Raw genomic sequence first — 17408 nt, 5'->3', positions numbered from 1 at the left:
ACTCCGCATTTGTAAACATTGCACTGACTGCAAAACCACGTTCGTGATGAACACTAACCTGTTGATGCTACGTACTGATGTGCTTGATGCTAGTACTGAAGAGCAATGAGTCGCATGTCAACACAAGCACGGAAGTCAACATTACCTTCCTTCAATCGAGCCAACTGGCGGTGAATCGAGGAAGTACAGTACATACTGACGAAACTAAAATGAGCTCTAACATGGAAATTAAGCGTTTCCGGACACATGTCCACATAACATTGTTTCTTTATTTGTGTGTGAGGAATGTTTCCTGAAAGTTTGGCCGTCCCTTTTTGTAGCACAAAGATATCGAGACATCGAAGAGACGAAGAGAAACTGGCCAGGTTACAGCGAGAGCGGAAGTTGCACTCCTCAAGATAAATGTTCGCAAAACCAAAGAAATGCGGATAAATTCGACCACCACGACTAGGCTGGCCATTGACGGAGAGGACGTAGAACAGGTGCAATCTTTCCTCTGTCTCGGAAGGATAGTCACTGAGGAGGACGCCCGTAGTCGCATCCGCAAAGCAAATGGTGCATCTGTACAACTGTACCCTGTCTGGAGAAGTAAGAACATCTCAAAGAAGACCAAACTCCGGCTTTTCAATAGCAATGTGAATGTTCTGTTGTACAGTTGCGAAACTTGGAAGGTGACTAGCCACCTCAAAAACCAGCTCCACGTTTTTATCAATCGCAGTCTCTGGCATATTTTAAATGTGAGATCGCCAGATATAATGACAAATGAAGATCTTTGGAGAGAGACAGATCAGCAACCAATCAATATACAAATCAAAGAAAGAAAATTGAACTCGATTTGGCATACATTGAGGAAACCAGATGGATGACTTTGGATTGGAACCCTCAAGGAGTTAGAAAACGTGGTCGTCCCAAACAGACGTGGAAGAGGACGATCGAGAGAGAAGCTGCAAAGGATGGGAAAGCCTGGAGTGAAGTGGAGAGACATGCTAGAAATCGTACCAGGTGGAGGAATTTCGTCACGCCCCTATGTTCCAGAGGGAACGACAGGAACTAAGCAAGCGTTCTCTGCAGTCCAACACACGCCAACAGCTTGACGTTAGATGTGCCACTGTGCAGCACGTCAAAGCAGTTGAGCTCCATATCACGTCTCCATGTTTACCGTTTCCATTTCAGTCCATTTGATTTTGTTTCGTTTAGCTAAAGTTGAAAGCAGGAAAAGTGCGAGACGCACTCGCACTGTGCGGGTGCCGTACAAACTTAATTATGTACGTAGGTAGTTCATCTACAGGTTTTGATGACTGATTTTGCGAGTACCAAACTGTGTGGCGCAAATGTCCGTATGTTCTGACTACATTGAGCCTCGTTAATATACTTAGCTAAGCTCGCGCCTCGCCACTTAACGCGTCAGCAGCGCTCCTAGCGCATAAAATCGAAACTACAGCGCCAGGGACATTAATTTTTATGGAGTAACGCAGCAACATGAATGGCAGCACTTTTCCGAAACGCGGTGCCAGTACACCACATCTTGTGTTTATATTGATTCACGCATCGTGAACACGTTGTATATTTACCTACAAGGGTAACTCCGCACCCCCCTCCCCCCCTCTCATATCTAGTGGTAAGCTGATGTAGTGGATACTCCGTCAAAAACTGCACGTAGATCAAGCATCAAAACAGGAAGAAGTCGTACTGAACTGTAAAAAAAGAAGTATTTATTTTTATTTATTCGTGTCAGAAGCATTTACGATGTATAAAATAATGTACAATATTTAAATGTCGTGTCAATATATATTTGGCAACGGCCCTGCCGCAGTGGATACACCGGTTCCCGTGAGATCACCGAAGTTAAGCGCTGTTGGGCGTGGTCGGCACTTGGATGGGTGACCATCCAGGCCGCCATGCGCTGTTGCCATTTTTCGGGGTGCACTCGGCCCCGTGATGCCAATTGAGGAGCTACTCGACCGAATAGTAGCGGCTTCGGTCAAGAATACCATCATTACGACCGGGAGAGCGTTGTGCTGAGCCCATGCCCCTCCTATCCGCATCCTCCACTGAAGATGACACGGCGGTCGGATGGTCCCAGTAGGCCACTGTGGCCTGAAGACAGAGTGATTGTATATATATTTACAAGACAATTATTTACACTTTTGCCGCCCAGAAGTTAGCGACCTCTTTTGCATTTGGCGTTGCATCTAGCAGGTCTTCTGTTGTGCATGTTGCTGGCCAATGGGTACACTGGAGCAGGTGGAAGGTCGTCTGTGTTGCTCCTCTAGCAAATCCCATTTACTCAAATTGCTCTTTCATTTCGTGACACTCGAGTGTAGTCAGTTGAGGGATCTCTATGGTAGCCGGGTGGTACTCTTTCGCTTGGCGTAATCCATCCCACGGCACTGGTAAGCCTTCTACGCCATAGTTCTATTCGACACTGCTGTGGTGCCCCAACTAGAGCCTCGGTAGATCTGAGGAAGCTCTTTCTGGATTTTGGTCGTGGGTTTGCTTGTTCATAGCCATATAGGAGGTGAGCTTCAGAAGTTTCTTATTTTTTCTTCTCACTTTTTGCTGCTACCACTCGGCGGATATCGGGGGCTGCAGTTCGCGCGAGGCTGTGCAGTTTATCCAGAGGAGTAGGCTTCAGGGACCCGGTGATGATACGACAAGTATCATTAAGAGCGACATTTACTGTTTTGGCATGGCAAGAATTGAACCATACTGGGCTCGCATATTTTCCGGGAGAGTAACGCAATGCAATGGAAGAGGTTGTCACAGTTTTGGCGTGTGCACTTATGAGTTCAAAAAAGAAGTAAAATAGAAACAGTGAACCGTACAAGCTCAACACGTGTAACATCGAGCATGTTTCAATTGCCACGGCGGCGTGGTTATGTGGTCACGGTATTGGACTGCGAAGGGTGAGAACAGTGTTCAAATCTTTCGCAGAATCTGTCGTGCCATGGACGTCTCTGTTCGCTGATTTCATATTTGTGTCTGTGTCGTCGTGTAGCGTCCGTGTGCAACAGCAGACGTACGTACATCCTATTTGTTCTACACAAGTACCACATCTTCTCACTCTTCCGTTCCAATCCAGCAGTTTTGACTCGAATTCCTTTGTTATAACTTAGTTCGCTACCGTTTATTTGTTGTTTTCATTTCTGTGAGAGGCCTATGCGGGATCCCGCCTGCTCTCACTGTTCGTCATACTTACTTGCTGCGGTAATGTACTCTTACCACGTGACTCATATTCTATAACCAATTTATATTATGACAACTGCCGAGACTACAGAAGGAGAACAGACACGTCAGACGGGAAGTTCATAGTTTTGTGAAAGAAAAGTGTCGAATGGGGGAGGTTTGAAGACGGATCTCTCGCTTTGCAGTCCGACACCTTCAACTTCGGCCGCTCACCGTTTCTATTTTGTTCAGTTCAGTAGACTTTCTTCCTGTTTTCATACTTGACGTGTGTTCAGTTTTCGGCACACTATCCAGTGGACCATTTTACGACTAAATCTATGGTGTGGTTCGATGGGGAGTTTCCATTGTTAGGAAATTTTACAATGGCTGTCATAAAAACCTCCGTTGCAGAAATCTGCGACGTCTTAGTAAAGAAACAACGTTCTCGACGCGTGAATAAATGTAGACGTCTCGATATGAATCACCAGCCATCTTGAAGTGTCACCGTGGAAAAATTAATGCCTATAAAAGCAACCCGTTGCAGCTGATTCATTATAAACTGCCGACAGGTTCTACAGCTGAAGTGTTCCAATACGTCCATAACGGACGCACGTGTTTACTGATGTTAGTATGAGAAAGAATAGAAGAAAATACGACAGTGAGATAGGCAATCCCAGTCGACAAACGACTTACACGACGTTCTTGAATTAGTAAAGTGTCTGCAGCTAGCTCACGCGGAGAAATAAACACGTTGTGACGCGAGACTCGGGGAAGATCAGTTTGGATACAAAAATGGTTCAAATGGCTCTGAGCACTATTGGATCCAACTGCAGTGGTCATCAGTCCCCTAGAACTTAGAACTACTTAAACCTAACTAACCTAAGGACATCACACACATCCATGCCCGAGGCAGGATTCGAACCTGCGACCGTAGCGGTCGCGCGGTTCCAGACTGTAGCGCTTAGAACCGCACGGCCACCACGGCCGGCTCAGTGTGGATACCGTAGAAGTGTTGGAACAAGTGAGGCATACTGACCCTACGACTTATCTTAGAAGATAGATTAAGGAAAGGCAAACCTACGTTTCTAGCATTTGTAGACTTAGAGAAAGCTTTTGACAATGTTGACTGGAATACTCTCTTTCAAATTCGGAAAGTGGCAGGGGGTGAAACACAGGGAGCGAAAGGCTATATACAATTTTTACAGAAAAAAGATGGCAGTTGTACGAGTCGAGTGGCGCGAAAGAGAAGCACTGTTTGGGAAGAGGGTGAGACAGGGTTGTAGCCTATCCCCGATGTTATTCAATCTGTATATTGAGCAAGCAGTGAAGGAAACAAAAGAAAAATTCGTAGCAGGTATTAAAGTCCATGGAGAAGAAATAAAAACTTTGAGGTTCGCCGATGACATTGTAATTCTGTCAGAGACAGCAAAGGACCTGGAAGAGCAGTTGAATGGAATGGAGCGTGTCTTGAAAGGAGGATATAAGATGAACATCAACTAAAGCAAAACGAGGATAATGGAATGTAGTCGAATTAAAACCGGTTGATGCAGAGGGAATTAGATTAGGAAATGAGACACTTTTTTAAAGTAGTAAATGAGTTTTTGCTATTTGGGGATCAAAATAACTAATGAAGGTCGAAGTATAGAGGATATAAAATGTAGAGTGGCAGTGGCAAGGAAAGCGTTTCTGTAGAAGAGAAATTTGTTAACATCGAGTATAGATTTAAGTGACAGAAAGTCGTTTCTGAAAGTATTTGTATGGAGTGTAGCCATGTATGGAAGTGAAACGATAATAGTTTGGACAAGAAGAGAATAGAAGCTTTCGAAATGTGGCGCTACAGAAGAATGCTGAAGATTAGATGGGTAGATCACATAACTAATGAGGAGGTATTGAATAGAACTGGGAAGAAGAGGGAGTTTGTGCAGAACTTGACTAGAAGAAGGGATCATTTGGTAGGACATGTTCTGAGGCATCAAGGGATCTCCAATTTAGTACTGGATTGCTGTGTGGAGGGTAAAAAACCGTAGCGGGAGACCAAGAGATGAATAAGCAGATTCAGAAGGATGTAGGCTGCAGTAGGTGCTGGGAGATGAAGACGTTTGCACAGGATAGAGTAGCATGGAGAGCTGCATCAAACCAGTCTCAGGACTGAAGACCCACAACAACAACAACAACAACGGCACACTTGGCTCTGCTCATACTTTCTGCCCTCACTGTCGCCAGGGTGCGCGCGTTATTAGACTGAATGACCAGTCTGCGATATTCTCTGACGTACGAATAGCAGACGGTGCCTACCCCCATATACTGTACTAATTAAGCTTCATTCCGGAGTTGGTGAGAATGAATATTTATACACCATGTCCATGCTAAAGAGTTGTTGCAGTTGCTAAACCTGAATTTTTACGACTAGTTCTGAAGAGTCCCAAAGTTAATGTATTTACCAGACAACCTTTTTCACTGCAGTCGTGACGTGGCGTGTTATCTCTCGCACACGAGGCTACCACATACGGACTGTGCATCTGGTCGTGCACTGCGCAGTTATCGTTTCACAAAAAAAGTTGGAGGGAAGCGAAGACTGCTGTAGAGGAAAGCGACGAGCGGAAATTGTCCACGTTAACTGGAGACGGGCCTTATTTCCGTTGACGAATGCAGATTTATTCCTCCCGGAAGCCCCCCGTGGGGTCGAGTTTGAGGTCTGTTTTTAAACGCAGTTACGAAGTTCACCGGCTCGTGGCGCTCACGATTGGAGGGGGTCGATTGAGTTGCACCAGGAGGTGCCGTATTCTTTCACGTCGCCCAGTAACGAGGGTAGGGACGGGGTCAGGGGGCAGGGGCCACGTCACGCGGTCGCCTGCAGGGGCGGCGGGGGGCGCTTCCGGTGCTCAAATTGTTGTCCTGCGATACTGTTCACATGGGGGCGGATGCTCTTCCGGTAACGTCAAAAGTCCCAATAGCTGCTCAGGTCGCCCTGCGATAGTATTCATATCATCGTCATCATCAGTGTTCTGCCTAAAGGCAGGTTTTCACACGGTAGTTCTCCAGGCTGTCCGGTCTTCTGCCATCCTCTTCAGGTCTGCATAATTTCCTCTTCCCTTTATGTCGTCTATCACCTTGTATCTCCTTCTCCCTCTCAGTGTTCTCCCACAAACCAATCCTTCCAAAGCATCTATCAGCAAGCACTCCCCTCTCAATGAATGTCCCAACCAGTTCTTTTTCCTTTCTCTTACAACCTTCAGCAGACATCTTCTACTCACCAACCCTTTCCAATACTCTTTCATTACTCATATGCATAGTCCTAAAGTGTCGATACCTTTTTAATTTTTTTATGCAAATGAAGAAATACTAAGTATGCCTCCCGGTTAGCCGAGCGGTCTAACGCACGGCACTCCGGAGCGGGAAGGAGCGCCTGGTCCCTGGCACGAATCCGCCCGGCGGACTTGTGTCGAGGTCCGGTGAGCCGACCAGTCTGTGGATTGTTTTTAGGCGGTTTTCCATCTGCCTCGGCGAATGCGGGGTGGTTACCCTTATACCGCCTCAGCTACACTATGTCGGGGATTGCTGCGCAAACAAGTTCTCCACGTACGCGTACGTCATTGTTACTCTACCACCCAAACATAGGCGTTACACTCGTCTGGTGTGAGACGTTCCATGGGAGGGGGCACCGGGGGCCGAACCGCACAATTACCCTGGGTTCGGTGTGGGACGGCGGAGGGGTGAAGTGGACTGCGGTGGTCGTTGTGGGGTTGTGGACCACTGCGGCTGCGGCGGGGACGGAGCCTCTCCGTCGTTTCTAGGTCCCCGGCTAACGTACGATACAATACAATATAATACAATGCTAAGTATGCAGGTATTTTACTTCGTAGCTTATTTCATGTAGTCTAATAAAAATATTAAATACTTTCATTCCTGTGTTAACAAGAATACTTAAACAAAAGGTCAGCCTTTGGAAGGTTTCCCAAAAAGAGCAACTACTGTAAATATTTAGGAGAGAATTTACTCCTATTTTGAGTGACAGTTGTTCTAGTTTTTGAAAATAAACACTCAGTAGGGGCAGATGTTGCAACGACGATAAGGTATTGTTGAGTATATTTGTTCAAAAATGGAAAAATGAGTCTCATGTCTTCACATTCTGCAAAGGAGTTGCTTTTTGTAAAGATATTATAAAGAGATACTGCGTTACTTTTGTTCGAGGCACGCGCTAGCTTTTACGATGTTTCCGAAAGTCGTATTCGTGTATTGTAGTAGACGAAGCAGTTACTTGACCCCTTTCGGTAGGACTGATTTGCTGCTCATAAACCATACTTTTGAGTTTTCGTATGGCTCGCCTACACGCTTGCCCACCTGCTGCTGGGACCTTGAAAATGCAGGTTTTTAAAACTGGGTCCAATTAATTTAACTAACTCATATCGTTTCTTCAGCTCTCTCAATAAAATGTCGTTGCATACTGTGACAACTGGTGAGCCTGGTGTAATAGTATTACTGTCTATTGACAAACAGTTAATCATTGGTATAATTTCCGGTATTGTAACATACGTAAAATCGATTCACTGCAACTAGTTCTCCTTGGATATCAACTAAGCTTCGAAAGAATGATTGATTTCTAGCAGTATTTGGTATTGAAGCAAAAGTATCGGGTACTTAGTTGTGTTTACTTCTATCGGGACGGATATCCATACCTGTTCCGCTCGCAGCCACGACTTGCAAACAACCGACGACTGCGCGCACGACCGAGGTGCTGCCTGTTTAGGATTTGCCGACATCACTGTGAACGAACAGAATCGAGGTGGCCCAACTTCAGTTTTGTGCTTCCAAAATGGAATCACAAAGCAAAAAAAGTGGTCCAACTAAAACATTCATATTTCTTTACGTACTACACGAATATGTAATAAAAATTGGGGTTCCTATTTTAAAAAACGCAGTTGATATCCGTTTGACCTACGGCAGCGCCATCTAGCGGACCAACCACAGCGCCATCTGGTTTCCCCCTTCAAGCTAGACAAGTTTCGTTCTTTGTAGTTTTTTCAAAAATGGTTCAAATGGCTCTGAGCACTATGGGACTCAACTGCTTAGGTCATTAGTCCCCTAGAACTTAGAACTAGTTAAACCTAACTAGCCTAAGGACATCACACACATCCATGCCCGAGGCAGGATTCGAACCTGCGACCGTAGCGGTCTCGCGGTTCCAGACTGCAGCGCCAGAACCGCGCGGCCACTTCGGCCGGCGTAGTTTTTTCGTTTGACGCTTATTTCGTGAGATATTTGGCCCGGTCACGATCAATGGACCACCCTGTATACGGCATAAATTTTTAGAAGATACGACAGTGGAGTGGGTAAAGTCGAGACGAAGGAATTCATACTGGACGCTTTTCGCCCATCAAGCCGGGAACAGCCTCAAATCGCCTACAAAAACGATCTTCAGCGATATTTCGGCTAAAATCGTTATACTATATTACAGACCTTTGCGCTTGCACATTCAAAATGTAAAATCGACGTTTGTGTAAATTTTACCTCAAAATATTGTTAATTTTAACAGCATCGAATTAACAATTACATCGTTTTGTTCGTCTTGCTTCCGTACTGTGGTTTAGGTTTAGGTCGAATTGTAAACGTGGTTAGTTTTTGCGTAACGTTTGAAAAAGCCTTTTTTCCCTGTCGTTACCATTACGGGAAAGTTTAAATTAATAAAGTTAACGACAAGCCTGTGGCGTCAGAGAGCGAGAGGCTATTGAAAACGTGAGCGGCACGCATCCGCTGCAGCTTAGCTGGATTTCGTAGACCAGTTTGAGGATGTGACCTGCATCACAGTGACCTGTGGCCTCAGCTTGCCCTCCACCACTGTAGTGGTGCGTTGTCGACACCCACCCTGTGCAGCTAGCGTTCTGAACGACCGCCGTGCCTCGGAAGAGAACCGGGGGCACGGTCTTCCAGCAGCCGGTCGCCGCCCGCCGCCTATTTACGGCACCGCTCCGTGACTCCCCCCCCCCCTCCCCCTTCCCACTATCCATCCCTTTACCGCCTTGGCATCCTGCCACGCGTGTCGGTCCGTGACTGCGCTCTTGGAATTCTCCTCCTCCGTAAAAAGTTCTCTCCAGGGCCCGCTTCACCGCACTTTCAGGAAGGACCTTGTTAGTTATCTGCGTCACATAACTGTCGATCAATTGTAAATCCCCTTTTGCACGAGTGACTTCCTTGTCTGAATTGTCTACTCGAGACAAGTGAGTGTAGAGCAGCGCTAGTGGCGTTTTATGCCGGTAGTGAGTCTCGTCTGTTTCGAGTGGTCATTTTCGTTTACCAGGCAGCTCCAAAACTGCATTTATTGTGAGAGTTGTTTGCTGTGCTCTTTGACACTTCCGAACGCTCAGAGCGAGGTTACTAGGGGCTATGCTTCTTTTGAAAAAAACGATATATAGGAACTAAATGTTGGGGAAAACAATCATCATAGAGTTTACTGACGACCAAACCAAAATTCGTAGTGGAAGATCTTGTAAATGGTCTTGTCGTAAATTCTCTGCACTCTACTAAAGAGACTGCTTACACCACGCTTCTCCACTCTATTTTGGAGTATTGCTGCGCGGTGTGCGATCCGCATCAGGTGGCACTGACGGATGACATCGAAAAAGTGCAAAGAAGGCCAGCTCGTTTCGTATCATCGCGAAATACGGGAGATAGTGTCACAGACATGATACGTGAATTGGAGTGGCAATCATTAAAACAAAGACGTTTTTCGTTGTGACGGGATCTTCTCATGAAATTTCAATCACCAGTTTTCTCCTCCGATTGCGAAAACATTCTGTTGACACCCACCTACGTAGGGAGAAATGATCATCACGATAAAATAAAAGAAATCAGGGCTCGCACAGAAAAATTTGAGTGCTCGTTTATCCCGTGTGCAGTTCGGGAGTGGAACGTTAGAGAGACAGCTTGAAGGTGGTTCACTGAACCCTTTGCCAGGCACTTTATAGTGAATAGCACAGTAATCACGTAGATGTAGATGTAGATGCAGAAGAATCTCGTCCAAACATTTCAAAAGATGTACATTTATTTCCTGGAGAGTGATGTACTTGCAAACAAATCAAGCAGTATAGAACGCAGTAAATGACGCTTTCTTACTTAACCTTTGTATACTGGTTTCTTGCTAAGATCCTAGTAATATGGAAAAGTATTTTTCACGTCAAATAATTCTGAGTTTTTCAATGAAACATTTTTATGTATTTACGTTCTTATTTAGCGACAATGTAGACTTTTTCTCTGTAAAACGTAAATACGATTTTTCTTTGAGATATCTCTCCAGCCAGGCCGTCGTGCAACCTTCGCAGTCTGTCACGAAAACAAAGAAAAAAAATAAGGATTAACAAAAAATGGTTCAAATGACTCTGAGCACTATGGGACTTAACTTCTAAGGTCATCAGTCCCCTAGAACTTAGAACTACTTAAACCTAACTAACCTAAGGACATCACACACATCCATGCCCGACGCAGGATTCGAACCTGCGACCGTAGCGGTCTTGCGGTTCCAGACTGTAGCGCCTAGGGCATGCGGCTTTTTCTCCAGACTTGGCTCCGTCCGATTATTATCTACTTGCATCAATGTACGAAAATGGCACGCTGACTGGTTCTCTTCAAAAGAAGAAGTTTTTTTTGCCTGGCATTCCTAGCCTGCCGGAGAGGTGGGAGAAGTTTATAGATAGTGGTGGAGATCATTTTGAATAAAATGTAATCAGTTTCAAACAACAGACGTGTAATTATTGCAACCAAATCACGGTTTCATACTTCTACACCTGATAGAATGATTGACGTCGTAGACAGACTCGCTTTCGTCGTTGGCTGCCGATTAACACGCAGGCACAAAGGGCGCACGCACTTGGCGAAGTCGTTTGGCAGGAGCACCTTTCTGGTCAAAATCGACCACTGAAAGTGCGTGCGCTTTTCGTGCCTGCGTGTATATCAGTAGCCAATGACGTCGCATGTGATGCTCCGCGTCTTCGCATAGTCTATGTTTTCAGCCAACTCTTACCTGGCCGTTACGCTATTGCTAGCGGCTGCTGGTGACATGTTTAGCCTACGTTACTGGTAACAAACTGGAATTGAATCTAGAAGAAAAATGGCTCTGAGCACTATGGGACTTAACATCTATGGTCATCAGTCCCCTAGAACTTAGAACTACTTAAACCTAAGGACATCACACAACACCCAGCCATCACGAGGCAGAGAAAATCCCTGACCCCGCCGGGAATCGAACCCGGGTACCCGGGCGTGGGAAGCGAGAACGCTACCACACGACCACGAGATGCGGGCGAATCTAGAAGATTTTTGAGAGACGGGAAGAGTGGAAACGTCGCGTTTGATATCGAAACTGTGAACTGTCTAGTTAAGCGAGTGGGTGAGAACGCAAAGTAGGATACGACTTGCGTCGCCGGGCAACTGGAAGGCAGGCACTGCCAGCACAGTGTCCCGATGGCGGCGGAAGGCTCGAAACGACCGGTAGTACAACGGTGCCGTGCGGCTGCGCGCCGCTGCTTAAGGCGCCATCATGCCCCTCGGGAGACGAGGGTCGCGAGAAAGAAGGCTCTGCGAAGCAGGATGAGGAGGAGGAGGAGGAGGAGGAGGAGGAGATGACAGAGGGCAGCGCGTGCTGCGGCGACAAAGGCGCGGCGCGCACCGCGCGGCTGCCGACGCCGCACGTATCGACCCGCAGCCGGCGGCAGGCAGGTATCGACTCGCGACCCGCCGCCCGCCACCGGCTACCGGCCGCTCCCAATTATTTACCGGCCGGACGCAAATAGCGGCGCGCTGCTGCTGCTGCTGCCGCCGCCCTCACTCCGAGCTTACTGGGTGACGGCTCTTCCACACTCGCTGCGACCGCGGAACTCTACAACAATCGGCGAATGAACAACTTTGAAGAGGCCGTGTTGGATTTCGTAATATTCACTTAACGTCCTACGAAAGTACGCTGCCACAAACACGTGGCTCTCGGTACGATTTGTTGCAATTCAACGCCAGTTAATCACGTATCGTCCGCTGTTCGTGGTCTTGCGGTAGCGTTCTCGCTTCCCGCGCACGGGGTTCCGGGTTCGATTCCCGGCGGGGTGAGGGATTTTCTCTGCCTCCAGATGACTGAGTGTGAGAGATCAGTGATACAAGGTGCTTCTCGCCAAACGTCTGTCATGCTCGCAGCCAAAACAGTGTCAAAAGTATGCCCAGTAGTACTACCAGTTTTTTTTTAATTAACTTTTCTTCCATTATTTGTACTATACTGACTAGGAAACAAGCATTACTTAGTGGAAAGTGCCAACTAATTATTATTATTATTATATTTTTTTAAAAAAAAAAATATTTCCTTTACTTTGTGCCCATAAAATTCTATTGTTTACTCACACTCTCCTTTCTGCTTCTCTTATGTAATATGACAAAATTTTCTCTCTCCTTCAATTTAGGTATATTCTGTAGTATATGTAAAAAAAGTTTCTTCCACTTCTGCTCCATCTATCAAGATGACGTTTCCCTCATACTGTCCCATTTAACAGTGTAAACTAGAGGAAGAGATCAAACCATAATACACAATGTGCATCACATGCAGAAACATAAACTCAAAATCAATGCATCGATGCCAAATATAAACTGTTCTGCCTGTCCTGCAATGTCTACCCCCCCCCCCCCCCCAAAAAAAAAGACGACAAATGGCCATGTAAAAGCGTTTAAGGAACAATAATAAGAGAAAAACGAAAAAGGAAAATATAAAAACCAAAACATATAAAATGACAGTAATATTAACCAACACTAGGAATATAATAGGTTAATAGAATAAAATGTCTTTTTTTAATGTATCGTTATTAATATATTTAAATACATATAAATGGTTACAAAAAACAGAGTTGTGTGTCTTTCATCATCATTTCATAGTCATTGACTCGCAAGTCGCCGAAGTGGCGTCAGCCATAAAGGAGTTGCAATACGGCGGCCGAACAACCCCGCATGGGGTCTCTCGGCCAACAATGCCATACGATCATTTCAATCACATATCGACGGTGAAAGTGTTCAGGAGGTACTAAGAAGTGAAATGTTAAGATGGAAGTCGCCAGTTGTACGATTTCACCGTTGTGTTGTAGACATAGGTATGCAGTTAACACCGAGTCGAAAGGAATGGATTCGGGTCCTGATGTACTCAACTATTTTTATTATATACCTTCGCGATTCTGAAACATTCTGCGGATTTCTTGTTGCTTTAATGCAAGTATGTTCTGTAACTTATCTCTCGGCCGGCCGGACTGGCCGAGCGGTTCTAGGCGCTACAGTCTGGAACCTGCCGCGGACATCGATGTGTGTAATGTCCTTAGGTTAGTTAGGTTTAAGTAGTTCTAAGTTCTAGGGGACTGATGACCTCAGAAGTTAAGTGCCATAGTGCTCAGAGCCATTTTTTCTTCCCTCTCGGGAGCGAGTTTGTTCCATTTTGTGAACACGTCAGGGGATAAGCGCGAACAAGTTGCGAGCACGGTTGTCTAAAGCACACCCTCATTAACTGCGAACATTGTGAACATAACGTGATAATGAATGTCATAAATGACGTGCTGATATGGGTGGTTTCATGTATTCACTAGCAAATGTACTAGGTGTTTCGAAAATGCTTTTACGAACTTTGGGGACAGGTTCGTCACACCAAAACAAGAAAAATATGTGCAGCAAACGTCGCTGTTAAAATATACACCTTAAGAACTATGAGCACTTGTTCATCTTTGCTGCTGTCAACCACGTCGCTTCTGACTACCCCCACAAAATGGTGAAAGGAGAAAAGTTTACCGCTTACCGTACTTTCGCTGTCCATATGTTCAAACTTCTGCATCAGCCACGACGTCTTAATTCATTACTTCTTTAACTTTGTGCGAAAGACATTTTCTACACGGTATCCACACACACACACACACACAAAACACTGAATGTTGCTGCAAAGTTTAACTTTTGTACGACATATAGTCCAGGAAAGAATTGGGTGAGAAACTAGCAAATTGTCCATACTGTATCCATCCAGTGTGCCCTTAGCACTTAGCGACTTCCAACGAACTTAAAATATAAAGTTTGAACGGCTTTTATACATAGTTGAGCCATTCTTTGAAGAAACTGAGGTTTGCTGGTTCTATCATGCTCGCCTTTCTGTGCGATTTCTCGTCCATGTATCACTTCCATACAAGGCTACAAATTCATACCGGAGAGAATTCACAACATTTAAATTTATAATCCATGTTGACATATATGTCTTTTTGAGGAAAGTTTTTCTCGATATCGCCAATCGGGATTTTACATCCACTTTACTTCTAACACAGCCAGTTCTTTTGCTGCCCAGACTGGGCTGCAAGTCACAGCACTCCACTTCGTAACCGATTTCCTCCTCATCGTCAACAGACTTGATTCGACTACCCTCCAGTGATGTTCTTTAACTTATGTTTGTCTCATAAACTCGCCATTACCTTTTTCGTGTGCTTCGTCTCCCTGTGCCTGTGAACTTTAATTCTTTCTCCGGATCTATCTTTAGTTTCCTTTCCTGCTGCTGGCTCAGTGTACAGTTTGAATAACGTGTGGGACAGACTACAGGTGCGCCTCGCTCCTTCAACTGTGCCTCCCTTCCGTTGCTCAGCTGTTGTAACTGCAGCCTGCTTTATGTACCATTTGAAGACAATTCCCACTTACGTATGTGTGTGTGTGTGTGTGTGTGTGTGTGTGTGTGTGTCACAAAGGGAAGGGTGGCGGGACCTGCTTACAAAACACTACTGTTGCATGAGGCTATAGTGTGCAGACCTTCACACGCCATAGGAGGAGAACTAGTGTGGTCACAGTAAATGAATAGAAAAGTTCTGCAGCGTCTTGTATTGCTTTGCAGAATATAAGGAAGTACTTCATTTCGTGAACTTCATAGGTTCAATCGCACAATACTAGATTCATTGGCTCGCAAACAAACTGGCATAAAATTTCGATAGTTTGAACAGGCGACGTTGTGTGAGCGAAGTAATAGGATTCTGGGAGGATATCAATACAATATGTTTCAAAAAGAATGATGTGGTTACAAAACTCCGTATTTGTTCATAAAAACATACTACAGACATAGGTGAATTGTAAAATACTCACAAAATATTTAAGTTTTAACTATGCTATTACAAATGCTGTAAGTATCCACCAGCAACAGCAGTAGCACAAACAACATCTAGACGATAGCTAAATTCGTCATAAATTTTACACTTTGTATCTGCTGTTACAGTAGTTATGGCGGCTGTTATTCTGTTATTCACTTCCTCTATGTCACGAGGTAAAGGCAAGATGAACACACTGTCCTTCACATACTCGCACAAGAAGAGATCTGATGGGGTATTGTCTGTCCATCTTGGAGGCCAAGAATGCAGGGCGGTGTCTCGCGGTCCCGTACACCCTATCCAACTTCGAGGCAGAGTGTCGTCGAGAAACTGACGTAAGTTTTTGTGACAGTGTGGTACGGTTCCATCCTGTTGGGAAATGAAGCCATCCGAGTCCTCCCAAAGTTGTGGAAAATGTTGGTTCTGCCAGAATTTGAAGATAGCTCATTCCAGTCAATGAGTTTTCCTCTAAAGAGAAGGGACCGTACACTTTTTCACGAGAAACGTTGACTTTAGGTGAGTGTCTTTCGCGCTTAATAATGTGACGAGCGTTCTGCAGTTCCCATATGCGCACGTTATGTCGTTTTACCACTAACATGAAATGTTGCTTTAGCGCTGAAAGTTAACTGTGGTAAAAATGTATCGTTTTCCATGTCCTCTAGCAGAGCGCCGCTGACGTGAACCCGTTCTTTTTATCACAAACCCGACGGGCTTGCACTAATTGTAGTGTGTGTTGTTTACAGGCCAGACGGGCCTTATCACTCGTCATACAGGCGTATGAGGCACTGCCGGTTCTCCGCTTGCGCGGCGAGTGGACTCAGCTCAAACGTTTGCCAAATTCTTTTCACCATGCCAACAGAAGTGCGAGTTCGACTTGCGCTCTTACGTTCGCACAGGCATCCCGTCTCTTGAAACGGGCGATACCAGTGACGAGTGTTTCTGAGTGCAGACAGATCGGTGCCAAAACGCTGACGTAAAGCACGCTTTTCCGAAATCACTCTTTGCAAACCGCAGCAGGCGAAACGCCTTCTACATCTACATTTATACTCCGCAAGCCACTCAACGGTGTGTGGCGGAGGGCACTTTACGTGCCACTGTCATTACCTTCCTTTCCTGTTCCAGTCGCGTATGGTTCGCGGGAAGAACGACTGCCGGAAAGCTTCGGTGAGCGCTTGAATCCCTCTAATTTTACATTCGTGATCTCCTCGGGAGGTATAAGTAGGGGGAAGCAATATATTCGATACCTCATCCAGAAACGCACCCTCTCGAAACCTGGATAGCAAGCTACACCGCGATGCAGAGCGCCTCTGTTGCAGAGTCTGCCACTTGAGTTTGCTAAACATCTCCTTAACGCTATAACGGTTACCAAATAACCCTGTGACGAAACGGGCAGCTCTTCTTTGGATCTTCTCTATCTCCTCCGTCAACCCGATCTGGTACGGATCGCACACTGATGAGCAATACTCAAGTACAGGTCGAACGGGTGTTTTGTAAGCCACCTCCTTTGTTGGTGGACTACAGTTTCTGAGGACTCTCCCAGTGAATCTCAACCTGGCACCCGCCTTACCAACAAATAATTTTATATGATCATTCCACTTCATATTGTTCCGTGCGCATACTACCAGATATTTTACAGAAGTAACTGCTACCAGTGTTTGTTCTGCTATTATATAATCATACAATAAAGGATCCTTCTTTCTATGTATTCGCAATTCATTACATTTGCTATGTTAAGGGTCAGTTGCCACTCCCTGCACCAAGTGCCTATCCGCTGCAGATCTTCCTGCATTTTGCTGCAGTTTTCTAATGCTGTAACTTCTCTGTATACTACGGCATCATCCGCGAAAAGCCGCATGGAACTTCCGACACTATCTACTAGGTCATTTACAAATATTGTGAAAAGCAACACTCCCCTGTGGCACGCCAGAGGTTACTTTAACGTCTGTAGACGTCTCTCCATTGACAACAACATGCTGTGTTCTGTTTGCTAAAAACTCTTCAATCCAGCCACACAGCTGGTCTGATATTACGTAGGTTCTTACTTTGTTTATCAGGCGACAGTGCGGAACTGTATCGACCGCCTTCCGGAAGTCAAGAGAAAGCCTTCTGTTAAGCGGACGCCGTCTT

The 17408-nt window shown here is 45.5% G+C and overlaps 1 protein-coding gene and 1 pseudogene across 1 annotated transcript in view; both read left to right on the top strand.

The window, feature by feature from the left end:
• The window catches only part of LOC124802781 (Down syndrome cell adhesion molecule-like protein Dscam2), an 866453-nt gene that overhangs the window by 44358 nt on the left and 804687 nt on the right, over positions 1–17408 (top strand). The gene's annotated exons all lie outside the window — the stretch shown is intronic.
• On the top strand, positions 1795–1912 carry LOC124803524 (annotated as a pseudogene).

This window comes from Schistocerca piceifrons, chromosome 6, assembly GCF_021461385.2.
Source record: "Schistocerca piceifrons isolate TAMUIC-IGC-003096 chromosome 6, iqSchPice1.1, whole genome shotgun sequence".
Classification (NCBI taxonomy): domain Eukaryota; kingdom Metazoa; phylum Arthropoda; class Insecta; order Orthoptera; family Acrididae; genus Schistocerca; species Schistocerca piceifrons.
Note: the sequence above shows the minus strand (reverse complement) of the source record. Positions and strands in the feature narration are given on the sequence as shown.